Genomic DNA, 17,863 nt, shown 5'->3' with positions numbered 1-17,863 from the left:
TGTTTCCCTGCAGTACTCCAGGGCTTTTTTTTTTTTTTTTTTCCCAATAGTTCCAGCCTTGTTTCAACTGTCAGAATGTTGTTTTGAATGAAGACTTCTGTTATTGTCAGTGAATGAATGCATAAGTAACTTCTGAAGCAGTGGAGTGAAACTGGATGGATTGAATGTGATCACTGCAGCAGGAACTTAGTTTAGTTTCTCAGTAAAAACTTATTTTTTAATGACTAAAGAGATCAGAGTGGACTTTAGAAGGTTATCTGAGCCTTTTATGGTCTACAAAGAGTAGAAAACCCTGTGAGAACTATGTGTCTTGAGATTTCTGGTATGTGATTAGAAATGCTGAGTGATCTGTCTCCTATCTGGCATTTTAATCCTTTTTCAGGTCTGGGGGCAAAGCTGTGTACCAAAATGAAAAACAGTAAAAAGCAGAAAAGGTTCAATGAACTCTGAGCTAATAAAACTATCCTTATTGTATCAAAGCAGCATGGCCAGCCCAGTGTAAGCTCAACATGAAACCAAAAGTTTGGAGCCCTGTGATTATTCCAAATCTCAAGCTCATCTTGGTACTTCCTGTCTGGTTTTTTTTTTTAAGAGATCATCAGCTGAAGTGCATTTCTTTTCCAGTTTGTGGGCATTTGGGTCTAAGGATCCATTTGGGTATCTCTCTATGTCACACAAGCATCATGCACATACATTTATTGAACTGAGCGAGCCAACCTTCAGTACAGGAGATTGCCCAGAGTGATTTATATTTAGGTACTCAATATTTGAGTGCATTTCAGCGATACACAAAGTTTTGCTAAGATCAAATCTACAGCACCAGAGGAGGCTTGGGTGGTGGATTGTTAATATTTGGTATTTTACATAAGGGTCTGCAGAAAAAAAATTCCCCTTCTTCTCCATTTACTAATTGATGCTTTAGAGGTGCTCAGGGAAAGAGAGAAAAATGCCTTTATTTCACATTGCACAGCTGTTGCACTGCTCGAGAAAAACTGTTCAAATATTAATATGGCTTTGGGGCTAAAAGCATTTCTTAAGAGACATTTCAATGCAACGAGTTTCAGCCAAGTGAACAATCACAAAAATAGAGTCAAAGACCAAAATCCCTCCAGCCGATAGAAAGGCAATTTATTTATTTATTGGTGCAGGCCTACAGAACTCCTTTTGTGTGATTGTGGCAATTTCTAGTCCAGCCTCAGTAAAGAATTGCTCATGGATGCCACAGATCATGACCTCTGGAGCCAGGCAAATCTTCCTTTTCTCACCCCAAATCTCAGTGTGACCTGGACTGTCTCAGGTCTTCTCCACACCAGCTTCAGTGAGCTGAGGGGAGCTCTGTGCAGTTTAGGGGGCTTCCAGCAGCTGCACAGCCTCCCCCAGAGCTGTGCTTCAACTGCCCAGGGAGGTCCAAGCTTTCTTACCCAGCACTACCAATGTGTCCAAGGGTGTATATTGTGGTTGTCTCATGTGGCTGTGCCATGGACCAGCCCGTGTCCTCATCATTCCAGCTGCACTGGAGCTGACCCACCCCAAAGGGACTCACAGAGTTTCATCCCACCCAGCAAACAAAAAGGAATTCCCTCAAACAAACCAGTCTGATGGTGGATTTCAAAGAGAGCCCTGAACAGAGGGCAGTGCTTTAACTTTGGCTGGGATCTACCCTGAGGAGATTGGTTCTGGCACAGATCATGTACTGACTTGGCTAAGGGCTGCAGCACCATTTACACCCTCAGACTGCTGATGCATCTTCAGTTCTGCTTTGGAAAGGAGTCATCCCACCTGGTCTGAAATTCATGGCTACCCAGGGGTAGGAGGATGCTACTTCCATCAGTTCACTTGCCCATCTATTTCCTATTTAGCAGGGATGACAAATGTTCAAGCCACTTAGTGAGTTTATTCCCAAGCTTTTAATTCTGCTCCATGTGCATCGACCTCTTTGCTGCTGAAGCCACAAGCCACATTCTGTCCTGAGCAGGTCTGAAGTGAACAGCGGAACACACACGTGCCCAGAACAACCCAACTGAGCAGAGGGAGAAATGGATTCCAGCTCTGGGCTACACACAGTAAATCACAGCACAGAGAGGGAAGCACAGGGACATCAGAAATACCAAAACATGCTTTTTTAGAACATGAGTCCTTAAACAAGATAGGAAAATATATGAAATGACAGCAAGGTCCTTAACTGTTGCTCCAGTTTAAGCCCACACATGTGCCTCATTTATTTTCAACCATGCTCTTCTGCTACCTCTATCCTGCAAGGGATGGATACAGGACATTATCAGTGGAGAAGGACTACAAAAGATGGTAGGCTTTTATTACCTTCTGCACTTTTTGGTAGCTTCCTTTTATTTTGGAATTCAGTCACAAAAGTGCCTAATGTCCCCTGTTAAAACTCAACTCCTGTTACAGCACACAGTGTGCAAACATCTCCCCACATAATGCTGTGTTTTATGTAGCCAAACTCACTAACTCAGGGCTGCAAAGGCTGCTGGGGACAGAGTTGATGAGATGTTGCAAGCAGTTGTAGTGGTTACTGAAAATCAGGGAGATCAGCATTTACCATAACATTATCATTCTGACATTGTTCACTTCATTTGCCTCCTGAGCAGAGTTTACTACCTCCAAAGCTCCCCTCCTGGTCTCAGCTGCTATCACACAGACAATGCATGCCACTGCCCACACTGATTGGTATTAGGCTGGGGTACTTAGGAACTGTAAATACATCACCTTGACTGTCCTAAAATTATTAAGGTGGAATAATGAGCTGCACTCCCTGAGGAAACCAGTAAATAAAGTAGCTTAATTCTTTCTAGAGTTTGCATTTAGCTAAAAAGCTGTATAACTATACATTATTCTTTATTAAGAGCCACACTTTCAATAGAAGCTCATGCTAAAATTGAAGATTTAATGCTTCCAGAAATGCAAGCTCACCTTAAGAAACTGTGCACTGCTCAGCCTCCTCAAACCCAGGAATAAGGCAGTCTGCATGGATGTGGGCATGGAAAATGTCTCCAAATTTTATATGAGGAAAATAGAATCCACTATTCTAAAAGGAGTATCATAAAGTTTGATGTGCCTATTTCAAAAGCATTTGGAACAGATATTCCCTCTCTGACCAGACAGAAATGTCTTTGCTTCCAGCTCTAATGCCAACTCCAGGGAAAATTAAAAAAAGGAATTGCACTTTCTGGCATTTTTTAGCACATGGGGCAAAGCTGGAAGGAGTCCAAGTGGGAAGAAAGCTGAGGGGGGTGTGATGGGAGGGAGCTGGGGCTGGAACAGCAGACCTTGGGCTGTGTTTTGATTGAATCAGGTGAGGCCAGCAGGGACAAACACTGGGCTGGTTTCTGAGAGCAGAGAGCCCCATCTATGCTCTGTGTGGAAACTGTCCCAGCTTTGCTCTTTGATCCTTCAGCTTAATTCAATCCAGGGGCAAATCAGAGTGAAACTGGGTGTGTGGAGGTGCAGGTGTGCACGTATATGGGGGGATGGAGGGATGGAGACAATGGGCAATTGGTGCTGTCCCTCTTCCCAGCACGTAACATCCCCGAGCCAGCTCCCACTCCTGGCACACCTTCCCAGGGCCCAGGTCTGACAATCAGAGGGACTTTTTTATCAAACCCAAGTGCTTATGGAAGCAGAGGTGTCAGTTACAAGAGCTGCTCTTTGGGATGCCTGATTCCCCTGTGATGTTGCAGACTCACGAGCGGGTTACCAGGGGCTGCACGCTGCAGTCACCCATGGACCTGCTTGCTCTGGGGCTGCCCAGCACTGGCAGTCAGGCAGCACATCTCCCAGGCTGTCAGTCGGGCTGTCAGTCAGTCTGTCAGTCCAGCAGCACTGCCTGCTCACCTCAGAACAGTGTGAAGCCATCACATCACGGGATGGCTGTAGCCCTGCCTGGCTCGTGCCACTGCAGAAGCTGAAACACTGAGCAGGTCTGAGCAAAGATCTGCTCAAACCTACAGATGAACCCAAGGCAAGTTTCTGCTGCTGATAACAGGCCAACCCAAACCTGCCCATGGGACAAACACTTCCACAGCAAGACTGTGCCAGACCCAGAGCAGCCCAGGGCAGCACAAAGTGCTTCTCTCTGCCGTGCTCTGAGGATCCCCTGGCCCGCAGTGGTGGGGTCTGAGGGATTACAGTTGGCTCAGTCCTCTCACACTGATCCAGAGCTATTGTCCTGTGCTGGCTGAGAAGGATTCTTCCCATCTCCCAAGAGGGAGACTGAAGACACCAAGGGTGTGCCTTCCCACTGCCTTTGGTCACCAACAGGACGTTACCCCTCTGCTGAAGCCCCTGAACTGTGGTCCAAGAGCCCCCAAGAAAAGACCTACAAAAATGGATAGTATGGCAATCACTGCTTTAGTCCACATCATGGAAAATGAGACCCCAACACAGATTCTGTCTAAATAGAAATTGCTTTTTCCTGTCCCTAAATTGAGTCTCTCAGGATTATACACAAATGCCAGAAGGCTGCTGCAAAGAAAACCCAGAACACTGAGTCTGTTGGCCTTTTTTGCCTAGTGGAGAAGTGTATGTTGTGTTCTTCAGTATGATTCTACTGCAGGAACTGGGAACTGTGCTTAAAAGAAAAGTGGCTATTTTAAACTAATTGAATTTTTAGCTGTGTCTCATGTACTGTGTCCACTTAGCTCCACTGTCTGTGCATCCTTCTTTTGCTTTGATATATGGCAACGATACAGAAATATTGCATTGTGGGGTGGGAAGTGGCTCAGTGGAGGAGGATATAAACCAGATGTGCAAAGTATCCAGTGTGCACTCAATGTACCTCCTGTGACCTGTCTGGAGATGATACAAATACAATCAGTTTGTGAGACAAAGAAATAGAAATTAGCTCCAAGAGCAGAGAGGAAATAAAACAGACTAGAGCAATTCAGAGAATCAGAAATCATTTCAAGCTACCAACAAAAAAAAACTAAAAAAAAGAAAATGTGAGGAAGAGCACTTTTCTTCCTGAAAATTTGTAAAATAAAAAGGAAGCTAAAAATCTTTCCCTTGTGTTTTGACTAAAACCATGAAGACAATTCTCTGCAAAAAACTTCCGTTTGTTTTGTAGAGTCCCTTGTTAAATGATGTATGATTTATCTGAGACCACAGTTACATAAAGCTGTAAGTCTTATTGTCATCTTCAGTTTTACTCCAACAGTGCAAGTATTTCTCATCAGACCAGATTTTACTAGAATGGCAAAAGATGGCAAGTCCTACCAAGCTGATTTTGGAGATTCCGCGTAAAAATAAATCCTTGTTTCAGGATAATGTTTTTCTCCAAGAAGGGATTTTAAGTTGAATGGTCAGACCCTCATTTGTTACAAGCCTGGACAGTCAGTGACTTCATGGATATTCCATGTATGGGCCTCCACTGTGTCAGGGGAAAAACTATAACACATCTGTGTTTACCCCCAGATCCTTCTACCCTTTGGAATGGGCTGATTCTGGGGATAAAATATCACAGGCCCTCACCAATTATGATTTAAACAGTGGTAAAGGATGAGGCTTGTGGAGTTTAAGCTGTTTTGCACCAGACAACTGGATGAAGGTGCCACCAACCAGCACTAATCACCATCAGCTCTGGGATAAAACTGAAAGGAGGATGGACGAATGCAGAACACTGACCTGGGAGATTTTGTGTCTTTCCAGGGTGATCCTCCATTTTTTCTTGTTTTGATGCTTCCCTTTGCTAGTGCATTCTGGTGTCAAGTCTTGTGCAAGTGTGCTGCACACATGGGATTTTCACACCACAGTGAAGAAAAAGCCAGAGATGCCACAGAAGTTCCCTTTGCCGTGGGGTTGAACCTGCCCAGCCTGAGCAGCGGGCACGGAATTTCTCTCTTGTGGAAGAGTTTGGGAGTTTTCCCTTTCTTCTCTTACCTTGGCTGCTGGTGTGGCAGGTCCCAGCAGTGGCCTCCCCATTCCCACACAGACGGGTGGGGAAGGGGTGGGCTGGGAAGGGGAGCTGAGGAATTCTGGTTTGGCACCCCTCGCTCGCCGAGGCAGCCAGGCGGGAACGCAGCCGGAGCCAAGCACAATGTAACACGGATTGCTTCTTTTGGAAGGGAGGAAACCCAGGAGCCACAACTGAAGCACTGCTTTGCTCTTGGGATAACTCAACTGTATACTGTGTGTTTGCCCCTAAGCCCAACAGAACTAGGACAATATTTCACTGAACTGGGGAATGATCTTTGGGCTGTGTCTCAGAACTGAAATGTTCATTGTTTAGATAATTTGGAAAAAATACCTTGTTTTCCTTTGGTTGACTGGCCTCTGGAAAAGTTTAGGATGGCATGCACATTGTGGTAAAAAGGAAAAAAAAAAAGAGAACAAACAAGAAATTTGAATTAATTTGACATGCTGGGAGTAGGGCTGCTGAGGGATTGTAGAAATTACAAACAGAAAAAGAAGGCAAGACAGATAACTGTGTTTACTGCTAAAGAGATAGACTGCCAGGACAGAGAGTGCCTGCAAACCTCAGTGCCCAGTGGCTACTGAGAAATGGGAAGGGGCTTATGAGAAAGAAGAAGAGGAGTTGCCAAGGAAGGCAAGAAGTTCACAGCCTGGCCTGGATAGTTTCAGTTGTGTGGGTTGGATGCTGCCAGTCTAATCAGGCCATCATTCAATGGCTGCTACTGAAGAAGTGGTTCTTCCATTCCCTCTTCCCCCAGACACCCAGTTCTTACGCCAGCACAAGCATTCATGTGACTGTGCTACCCTAAGAAACTGATTTAAATTTAAAAAAAAGTATACAACTAATTGATTTGATATTCAACTGGATCATTCTGTGGTCCAATGTGTTGCACAGCCAGAGAGACCCTGGTGCCAGACAAGAGTGGGTGAAAAAAGTGAGTGGGTGCAGAGGAAGAGGGGGGAGAGGAGTGGAACAACCCCTTTCAGCAGCAGCCAGATTTATGCCAGATTAAAGTGACCGTGTAACCACAACCTCTTTGAGGAGCCCCCTTAATTTCATTTTGGGCATGTGAAGAATCAGCTATTACTCCTACTGAGTTAAGAGCAGCACAAATAGGCTTTTATCATCCCATCATCTCACATTTGCTGAACTTGTGATGTGCTCTGTGCTCTGCCAGAATTTCTGGGAGGATCTGTGGCAATTATAGGGAAACCCACCTAGGGACAATATCATTCCAGTGTAAGAAGGCTGGTATGTGTGCAGCTACTTTAGCAGCTCTGTCTGCTATGAAAGCAAATGAACTCAAGAGCAGACAAGAACTGATATGTGAAGTTAGAGTATAAATCTGGCTGCATAAATTAAAAGGACGGGAATGCAATGGATTTTGAATAGGTTCTTTCACATGATAGTGTTCTCCTGGAATCAGAAAGCAGACACTGCAGCAGAAAAGCTTTACAGTGTTCTGAAATAAATATTAGTATTTCTCTTAGCACAGAGGAGTTTAAATGAAGTGGCAAATCAAAACATGCATGTGTATGCATATACATTAGTTACAGATAGAAAACAGGGACTGCAGTGCAAAGGGGTTGATATGGAATATGGACTGATACAGATTATGGACAAAATATTGACTGTGTGTTGCAAGTTTTCTACTTTCCCTAAGGTATCTTCTTTCTGGGTTGGAACTAAAGGTCTGAGCTTCCAACTTGGAATTTCAGCTTCCTTTAGCAATTCCCACCATGGAAAGAGGCAGGAAATTGTGGGCCAATGCTGCCCTGAAGCAGCTGAGAGCCTGCAATGAAAGGCCCAAGGGAAGAGTCGAGCTCTCCCAATCTTCCGCTCTCACAATGCAGAAAATATCTCAGCAGAAATCATAAAAGCAGAATAAATCAGGATATGTTGAGATCCAAGGTCTCCTACAGGTGGCCAAGGAGCAGCATGATGTTATTTTAGGTCACTGCAATAATGACAGCAATTCCAGTGCTGGTGATGGTAATTCCATGTCTGGTCCTCAAGTGACTCAGGGCTATTTATAAAATTACCCCCCATATGCCATTATGAAAGTGGCCCTGTCCCAGAATGTTTACAGTGAGCATTACTTTCTACCATATCCTTAAATATTTTATTAGGATTTGTATAGTTTATCTGCAAGTTTAATGAAATGATTTAGCTTTTCCAATAATCTGCTGTAATTTCTGGTTTTAATTTTGTAGGCGTTAATTTGTTGTCCTACCAGTATAATTTCAGTAATAACTCTTCTTGAGTTTGTTCTTTCACATTTACTGATTTCAATACATTTATGAATGCTCTGAACTGTTTTTCCTTCAAAAATAGCATAAACCAAAAGCACTGAAAAAACTAGAAAAAATTTGGTTTCCTTATTAAAACTGAATTAAGGCAGCATGTTTTCACTGAAGTGGTACCTCTAATTCCTTATAAGCTCAATAGTTATTATGACATTGGGAAAAGGGACATTTCTGGTGCTCATAGGGTTTGATTACAGCTGGTTTTCACCCAAGCAATTACATCTGAAACATTCCCAACATCCTCTGGGAAGCTGTCCTCTCTCAGCTGGCCAGTTCTTCTCTTCCTTGCCTGATCCAGAGCCTGCTGAGGTTGATTTCCAGCCCTTTGACTCAGACCCACTATCCCTGTCTCCTGATCTTCTGTGACACTGGAAATTATTCCCCCTCTGTCTTATGAAATTTCAGCTGGCCTTGGCTCCTGGCCTGCTCCAATGGTGCCTTGTCAGGATGCTTATTTACCCTTCACCAAAACACCAGAAGTAGTTTAAAAACCGAAAACATTCCAGTTGGGAGTTTCATGCAAAACATTCAAACATTCTAAATGAAAATAATGATTTAAAAGAAAAGTGCAGAACTCTGCTGCAAGTCTTGTGTCTCTGCCATCAGAAAAGGATACAGCTAATCATTTCATTCAAAACAAAACATGCAGTCTTCCTAAATACCCTCCCTGATCAGACCACCAAAGCACTTAGCATCTCTTCTGCTCACCAAATATTTTTATGATTTTCCACAAGAAACAGCCAGGCCAAATGCTAATAACCACTCTGAGAGGATGGGAGTACATCATGTCTCCAGACACCGTGAAAATAAAATAAATCACTACAGGAACAAAATTTTATATGGCTTGTTTTTTAAATTATGTTTTGCCATAAGGAAATGATGAATAGAAGCATGAACCAAACTAAGAAGAAAAAAGCTATTCTTGCCTAGACCTTGGAGCACTGTTATTATCAGAAAAAATCAGCAATCTTCAGAAGCAGCCAAGAGGTTTAAGAGCATCAGCCACAGTCTTTAGAAACCCTTTCCCTTTAAGATCAGAATGTCAACATTAGAGACTGTGTCTATACCAATAAATAACGTGCACAAATTTAACAATGAGGGCACTTAATCACTCTGGTATCTTATCTAGGGACGAACAAGATTCCTGTTACTTACAGTCTTTAAATCAAGACTTGGGATATGTCTGTGTGTCACACTGGGATGTAAAGCAGAGACAGGAGCCCTGTTTGGAAACCACCGTGCTCATGGAGCAACAGGAATCCAGCAGGAGAAATGCAGAGTAGTGCTGGAAGGGCAAATGATTCCATTCTGAGTTCAGCTAGACTGCTCTCTGTCCCCACCAGCTTATTTAAAATTACCCTATGTATCTTTACCCTGTGGTGTAGATGTAATGTGGTTAACTGTTATACAAGGTGCTAAAGCTCAGGCAGAATTTATGGACTCCACGGAGAGATCACTGGATGATGCTCAAGGCCAGCTAGACAGTCCCTCTCTGAAGCCTATGCAGATAAAATAAAACCACTTCCAGAGATAATCCCTTGAACAGATCACCCAGCATTATGGATAAAGTATTTCTTCCTCTGGGATTGTCTGGCTCTGGCCCCCTCTGACTCCCTGTTCCTGTTTGTGAAGCTTGGACTATGTGGGGAGTCGAGTATTGGGACCTGCCTGGTTTGCACTGCTGTCGACATTCCCCCAGAAGCAGCTTGGAAACAGTGAGATGCAGCAACACCAGCACTTGATGCCTTATTGTCCTTCCATCCGAACCAGAGCAGCAACCACCATGAGAAGATTCTTTCTACCTGTAGTCCCGCCCCACCTGTCAGAACCAACTCCTCCATCAGTATCTGTTTCTATTATTAAACCCTGGAATCCCCCCCAGCACTCCCAGTTCCTAACGCTCGTCCTTGGCTCCCCTCACAGCCCTGCCTGGCAAACATTCCTGCCTCCCCTGCGAGGGGCTGAGCCCAGGGATTGTGCCCTGCTGGCACAGCAGGCGTGGCTGAGCGGCAACATTTCAATCCCACTTTGTGCTTTGCCACCAGAAAGCCAGGCACACACTCTGAAACGCTGCCCCTGCAGTACCACAGTGTCTTCTATAAGAAAACATGGATTTCTGCCACCAGACAGACACAGAAACTAGTAAGCTATTCCCTGCATTCTTCTATCCCCCTGGGCACCCTGTGTAAGGGAAGCCATTGATGCTTGCCATCAGATAGACACACAAACTAGTAATAAAATACCCATGATTCACTGCATTTTTATTCCTTAGGGTGCTTCTGAAGAGGGAGCTACTGATTTCTTACTTATGTTTAAATGATTTGTGAAGGGAAAAAAAAATTCTATTTTATAGCCTGTGCCTTTAGCCATAAGGGAAACTGTTTTCTGTGAGTTCTGTATTTTTTCCCTTTAATTACTTATCTTTACTTTGGTTGCTTTTTAGGAAGGTAAAGTTTTCCCTAATCTTTTAATTTTAATCAGTTAAAAGTTATCTGTTGGGCGAAACATCAGACCCTCCCAGCTTCTGCATTTACTCATTTCAGTGTGAGATTTTCCAGCATGAAGAACATGACCTTTAATGCCTCATCATTCCTAACACAGCAGCCCTCTCTCTAATACAAGCAATTCTGTGCCAGTGCCCTACCCTGAGGATTGTGTAAAAGGTAAAAAAGAGAAACAGAAATGCCAAGGAGTTTTCCCAAAAGTCACACAGAAAATCAGTTCTCTGTATTTCCATGTCACTAGACATGCTGCCTCTCAACCCCTGCCTGGCACCTGGGTAGAGCAAACCCCAGCACACGTGGATGGGAATCCTCAGGGGAAGAACAGCCAGGATCTCCTCGACCTCCCAGCCCTGTGCTGGGGGAGGTCACAATGGCCCTCCTTGTTCTTTGGGATGGGTTTGGACAGCGTGGAGATAGGCACAGCACAGCAACTGAAATAAAGACAGAGGTCTCCACATTCAGCCAGAGAGGGGAATCCAATCCCCAAGACAGACTGGAGCCACATCATTGCCTAATGCTCTAGAAAGCAGAACATGCCCTGGAACACCCAGGCAGGGCCCTCGCCACAGGGTGTATTTTGAGAGTGGTGTGAACATGGCCCTTCTTCCCCATTTCCTTTCCCTATTAGTCACACTTAGCCTTGCTCCACTTTCTGCCTCTGGAAGCCCAGTGCAAGTGCTGTGTTGGGTCGGGGAGAAAGCAAGCACAGCATTTTCATAGGCAAAGATCCACAGCTCAAAACCACCTAATAATACGTCTCAGTTCCTCCTGACTTGGTAGTGTCTGCGTTGGACAGGCCAAGGTTTGGAAGAGAAGGAATTGGCCAGGACAAAAGTGCATTGGCAGAGCTCTGTGGAGGCACTCACACAAATCCTGCCCTCACTACAGCTGGATCCATCCAGTGCTTTCATGATGACCGGATTTGGGAATCTTACTTTAAAAGCAAACAATCAATAAGGGGAGAAAAAAAATGAAGCAACTGCTTGGCCTGAAGCTTGTTGCTACTCAAGGACTTTCCACACTGTGAGGAGTGAAAGTGGGAAGTGTTCTCTTTTGGGGTCCACTTCACACCCAAGCTTGGCCTCAGCCACATCTGTTCTTCAAGAGATGCTCCAATGCTTAGATGTGGCTTTAGGTGAGCTCCTAAAGTTGGTTGGGCCAAACAAGAAGAGTTCAGGGCTGAGCTGGCTGGGAGATAGGCTGGTTCTGTGCATTTCTCAGGGAAAGGTTGATAAGAAAGCCCTTCAGGAAGCCAAGGTGGGAAATAAAGCTCTTGCTCACGTAGGAAAGTCCTTTTAAACTTCAGCAGTGTGTGACAGCTGGCAAGTCCAGCAAGGACCTGCATGTGTGGAACTTGCTTTCCACTTCCTAGTATCCACTGCTGCCACTGCCTGTGCAGAGGTAAACTCTGTCCTAAATCTGCATCCACAGCCTCACGTGTGAGGAAGAAGCTTATGGGAACTTGAGGGTTGTTTATCCTGCATTTCTCCCTTGCCTGCACAGACAACAAACATCCTGATTCCAGTTGTCCTAGTCTGTCTTAAATCCTCTTATCTTACTGAATTAATCCAGAGACTAATTTATAAGGCACCTGTGTAATCCTAGCCTTCTTCTATTGTCCAGAAAGTGGGATTTTCTGTTTCTTCCTCTCTCTCAGGAGGACAGCCTGAGTTTTCATCTGAGTTATTTGCACACAGACTTTATTCAGAGGAGCTGCTGACTGAGACATACAAGCAGACACAGTAACTTGCATATTAGTTTTCCTGGTGAAGGTGAAGATACAACCTTGTGGAACAAGAAATCCTACATCACCAGATATGTCAAATATCAGAAATGTTTCTTCCATAACAAAATATTGCTTGCTCTCGAGCATTCCAGCCAACTGTTTCCTACCATTTAACTTCAGTGGAAACACCTTATTTGCAGGAGGTATAACCTTGTTTGTCCTTATGGAAACTGGTCATTACAACAAGGAGACATCTGAAGGAGACCTGTTACGTGCAAATTATTAATTCAAGGTAAAGATCTAGAATCCTCCAAAAGACACAGAGACTGCCTGAAGCAGAGGTGTAAAGGAGCTGCTCTGGAAGGAGCAGCTAAACACCTCATTAACTGAGCTTCATGCCGTTCAGTCTGAGTGACTGAATGTTTCCAACACAATTGAAACTGTGGTTCCCTGAATTAATGTTATTTTTAATAAAAGGAGGCGTTAAGTTGCCTTCTTTGGTGAGCACTGAGGAATGTTTCTAAGTTCCCTACCAGACATGGCTGTGTTTGAGTGATATTTGTGAGGCACTTGGAGAAGAAATGTGCTATATAAAATTAGAGATTATGCCAAACCTCAGCGTTGGATTAGTATGTCTGTGTGAATTTAGAGGATGAAAAGCCACCTTCCATTTGATGGCAAGGTGTCAAATTCCACATTCGTGTAAACTGATGCAGACAGTTATAAAAAATGTTATTCCAGTTGTACTGACAAAGAATCTGACCTTGGTCCATTTCCTTGAAATGAAGCAACCAAAATCTTGGTCCTGCCAGAATTTTGTACTAAAACCGATGTCTAGATCCTGGCTTTGCTTTCTGGGCCTTTTTTTATTGCACAGTGATGATCTATTGCTATATGAATGCGCTGCAGCAAATGTAAAGAAGTCACAAATCAGCAGAAAGATGCTTTACAAATTCAAGAATTTTGAGATTTTTTTTTCAGATGTTGTATGTTCACCTGAAATTGCAGAGCGAGCACATATATATGCTAGTTCAGAGCAAGAATAAGTTTCTGTTCAAAACTAAGGAATGAATTTTATGCCCTCTCAGACTCTGTGTATCCCTCCCGTGATGTGGTAAATGGTACTTTGTGAAAACTCTGCTGGTGCATGAAATTCGGGCTCTGCAGCCCAGTCCAACAGCACCAAGTCCTTTGATTAAGAAAGCATTGAGCATTGCAGCAGCAGCAGCAAGATCTCAGCCAGATCCCCACTGCTCCAGAGGACACAGCCACACAGACTACAGCAAACAGACCTGCAGGACCACTTTCAAAGCGGTTTCAGTGTCTCGCTGGGAGATTTTTGCTGGCTAAATTAGCAAAATTCAGAGCATACATTAGCTCTGTGACTCCAGTTAATGAGTCCTTTGTTTTATTAGACGAATTAGTAAGGAGGGTCATTTTCTAATACATCTTTCCCAGCAGAGTAAAACACCCACCCCTGAAAACAGCCATAGGCAATCCATTCTTTTTATATTGCCCATGCAAGTTGCTCCTTACAAATAATGAACACTCATAACTAAACGCTGCTCAGAAGAATAAATGACTAACCAGATTTTATCAGTACACAAGCTAAATTCAATGATTTATGAAGAAATCTTGGTCCCGTCTAATGGAATTTTCCCAAAATAAATTCATGTAAACAACTTGCCACAAAGAGGCAGTCAGTGCTGGTTGGTATGTGTAAACAGCTTTAACAGTTGAGAATATAATCTCCTTGACTGCTGGGCAGTCTGGGGAGATTCAGGCAGAGTCTCCGTTCAGAAAACCACCTTTGGCTCTGATCCTCCTGACATCATAATGCCACCCATTTCATTAGTTTTTAGTAGATGTTAATATCATCACAGATGGGTAGAATCGTTTTGCCTCTCAAAGCCAACACATGAATTTTTACAGTCCTCATCAGAGTGCCAGGATGAGAGTCACAGGTAGGACGAGTGGGAGGAGGTAAAAGAGACAGAAATGAAAAAAAATCCAGCTCCTGAGTAAATGTATCACAGTGTATTCAGTTCCAGCAGTGGATTTTCCAACACCTTTTTACATGTTCCTAGAATCCATCTGAAAGTACAGTGGGGTCGTAATAACGTCTGCCACAGTCGTTCTTAACGTTTCCAGGGTAACTCTTATTTACGTGGTCTCTAACTGCAAAGTGGAGTCAAATGTTTAATAAATTATCTCTCGGATGTTAATTAGTACTGTTAGGAGGTGACACTGGAGCAATCTGTGTAAACTGATCTGGGCGAGTGGCTCGAGCCCATTTGGGCTGGTTCCCAACCAACCTAGAGCACAGTTCTAAAGCGAACCAAGCCCTTTTCAGTTTGCATCATTATCAGAAATATTTCCCCTCTCTGCCTTAATTCATCCTCAAGAGCAACACAGCACAGTCAGCAGCAGTTCTAGTAGAATAAGGGCAAGTGGGCTGGCTGGCTGAGTACCAAACTGCAAAGACAGTTCGCTTTCTCTAATGACTATTCATAAATACAGCATAGGAGCAGTTTCGTGGGGATGAGGGCTAAGTACAGCATGTTCTACTGCTTGGTGGAAGAAGAAATCCTGCACTATGCACACAGATTTTACAGGCACTAATAAGTACCTTTTTTAGATCTGTAGAACTTTCAAGGCTTTTCACAGTTAATATTTCTACATTAGCCTGATTTTCCAATCTGCCTGCTGGGCAGATGAAGACTGATGTGTTTTAAAAGGGACTAGTGATTTTGCATGCCTGTTCTGGGGTGCCTAACTTGAGCCAGCCCTGAGAACAGCCTGATAGTTTGAGGATTTCCAAAAATCAGTTCCTTTGAGGTGTCTCAGAATAACACCTCATCAGTCTCTGCTCAACTCTAGTCAGTGACAAAAAAAAAAATCCCCAAACACTCCTTGCTCCTGAAGTCCCTGCTGCAGTTGGACAGGGGGTTTCTCACAGAGATGTGAGATTTCATTTGCAGCCGTGGCCAAATGCTGCTGTTCCACAGCTGATTATGATCTCAGCCTGGAGCTGAGCTTCCTATGGCTTTTATCATGTAACTCAGTTTAGATCAGTGTGAATAAGATCAGTATTTACTTCCACTGTCTCAGACATCTGTCTGATTAGCTCTCTGTAACCTGTGAGCTGTTCTGGACTATAGTTTCTCGACTGTCAAACTTTTGTTTCAATTTTTGGGTTGATTTGTTTAAAACAAAAGGAAGTGCCTTTGGACGCTTGAATTAAAGGATATGATCCGTCCATGGCTTTCACATTAGAATGGTTTCATTTTGAAATAAGAACAGAACAGTTTAATTCAATCATTGGCACAAAAATAATACAAGTATCCGATAATAGAGACTTCCTAGGAAAGATATACCTGATGTCAGACAGCCTCATAAGCAGGCTGGCAGCCAGTTCTAATGGAAAAACAGTCTGTGAAGAATTCCCAGCATATTATATTCCCAGGCTTTTTAGAAGCTATTTTCTGGCTAATCAAAAACCAGAAGCTATGTCTTCAGCAGATATAGAATAACATCCTTGCTGAAATACAGCAGCTCAAGATCTATTCCCCAGCATGAATTTAAGATGTTTAGCTGCACTCGAACCCAAATCTTTTTTTCCCCACCTAGTTGTAATTGGGTGTGACAGCATTCCAAGTCAGGGTGTCCAGGGCAGAGTGGATGAAATGGGAAATCAAGCCAGAGCAGAATGATGGTGATTTACAATGACTTTGCAGAAACGGAGCTCTCAGAAATGAGGCATCAGAGAAGTCACAGCACTGTCCCTTGCCCAGACCCACGTGAATGTACCCACTGGCCAGACCACATCCTATGCCTCCCAGAACTGCTGACTGGGATCATCCAGCCCTCAGCTGCAAGGCATGTGGTGAATCCAAGGGATCAGTGCAGATAGGCTTAGGGCATTCTGTGCAAACATGGATTAATCTACAAAAGAAGTTAATGAAGCGTGAGATGTGAGTGGTGTTTGTGCAGCATCTGGGCTATATTGAGCTACAACTGTGATACCTTGGCAGCCCTTCTCAGAAAGCTCCTTTCCAGTCTCCTCTTTATAAAACATTAGTTGAGCTCAACTTCCTGGAGGCACTGGGTGCTGTTGAGAGCTGCTGCTGGTGTGCAGGGGATTACTTTACCAATACAGCCATTTCAGGCCTCTTATGGCCTATCTGGTTTGCCAGTCTTAACACAATCCTGGAAGATGAAAATTATAACTAACTTTATGCACAAGGTATACACAGAAATAGCATCAGTCTGTCAATCATATGGGATGCTGCTTCCACAAGTAATGGATTTGCAGTGTTTGGCAGTACTGTGGTCACTGCATTCCTGCAAAGGAAAGCAGGATGTATTCCTGCTTTTCCTTCTGCTTTCACTCATGCTGTCAATCTAGACAAATTGTTTAATCTCCTTACACCTCATTCTGGTAATCTGTAAAGTAGCTATTCTGAAGCTTAATTACTATTTGTGAAGCATACAAGAACTTCAAATGAAGACTGACATGGAAACAAAGTATTGTCACCTGTTCCTTTGAAACTTTGGGGCTCTTCATTACTCATCAAGCAGGTCCAATCCTCCTTTTAATTACCTCCACTTTATATCACTACAAGTCTCCAAAGTAATTATTTACATTGTTGTAATAGAACAGATTCAAGATGAGCTTTCCTCATTTCAGAACCAACTGAAGATCTTTACGAAGGTAGTGCAATTTTAGCTCAAACATCCAGGGTGTTTCCCCAGCTGGTTATTCCACACACCCACCCCATTTCCCTTCCTTTCCATATTTTTGCTCTGCTCCCTTTTCCATCCAGCAGCAGATTATTGCAACAGTTCACCTTCCCACAGTGTATATCAGGCTTCTACTTTGAGTTTATACCACTTTCAAAAAAAGCAGTAACGTTTCTCACATCTGGAAATGGTCAGTAGCAAGGGATACAATTCTTAGCAAAGTATAAACTTAAATTTTGTATAGCATAGTTTATAGCATATAGCATAAAAGTTTGAAATCTAGTTCCAACATTCATCTGTGAATTGGATCCTTGCAATCTACATTCCATGGTGGTAGAGGACTTCATGATATTTAACACCTCTATGGGGCAAGTTCAGATTTTTGTATTTTCCACTTAACTACTGTTCAGATGTGCCTGGAATTTAGGTGCCCAACTCCCTGAGATTTTTTGACATCTCCAGCATAAGCACAAGTGGCATCTCCACATCCTACACTGCAGTCAGCCTGAAAACCTGACAACTTTTGGCCACTGGTGTCCCTTGCCACAGTGCATGAATAACTTTCAGAGAGAAACGTCCTCTCTCTAGACATAAATCCCTTTATTCTTGCTCTTTCCGTCATGACTTAGCCTGCAGCTATTAGTAAATATCATCA

The 17,863-nt window shown here is 43.5% G+C and overlaps 1 long non-coding RNA gene across 1 annotated transcript in view; it reads right to left on the bottom strand.

Moving 5' to 3' along the window:
* Positions 1–17,863, bottom strand: part of LOC135424627 (uncharacterized) — an 89,810-nt gene that overhangs the window by 7,366 nt on the left and 64,581 nt on the right. The window lies entirely within an intron of this gene.

The sequence above is a fragment of the Pseudopipra pipra genome, chromosome 19, assembly GCF_036250125.1.
Source record: "Pseudopipra pipra isolate bDixPip1 chromosome 19, bDixPip1.hap1, whole genome shotgun sequence".
Taxonomy (NCBI): domain Eukaryota; kingdom Metazoa; phylum Chordata; class Aves; order Passeriformes; family Pipridae; genus Pseudopipra; species Pseudopipra pipra.
This window is presented reverse-complemented; position numbering and strand designations above follow the sequence as displayed.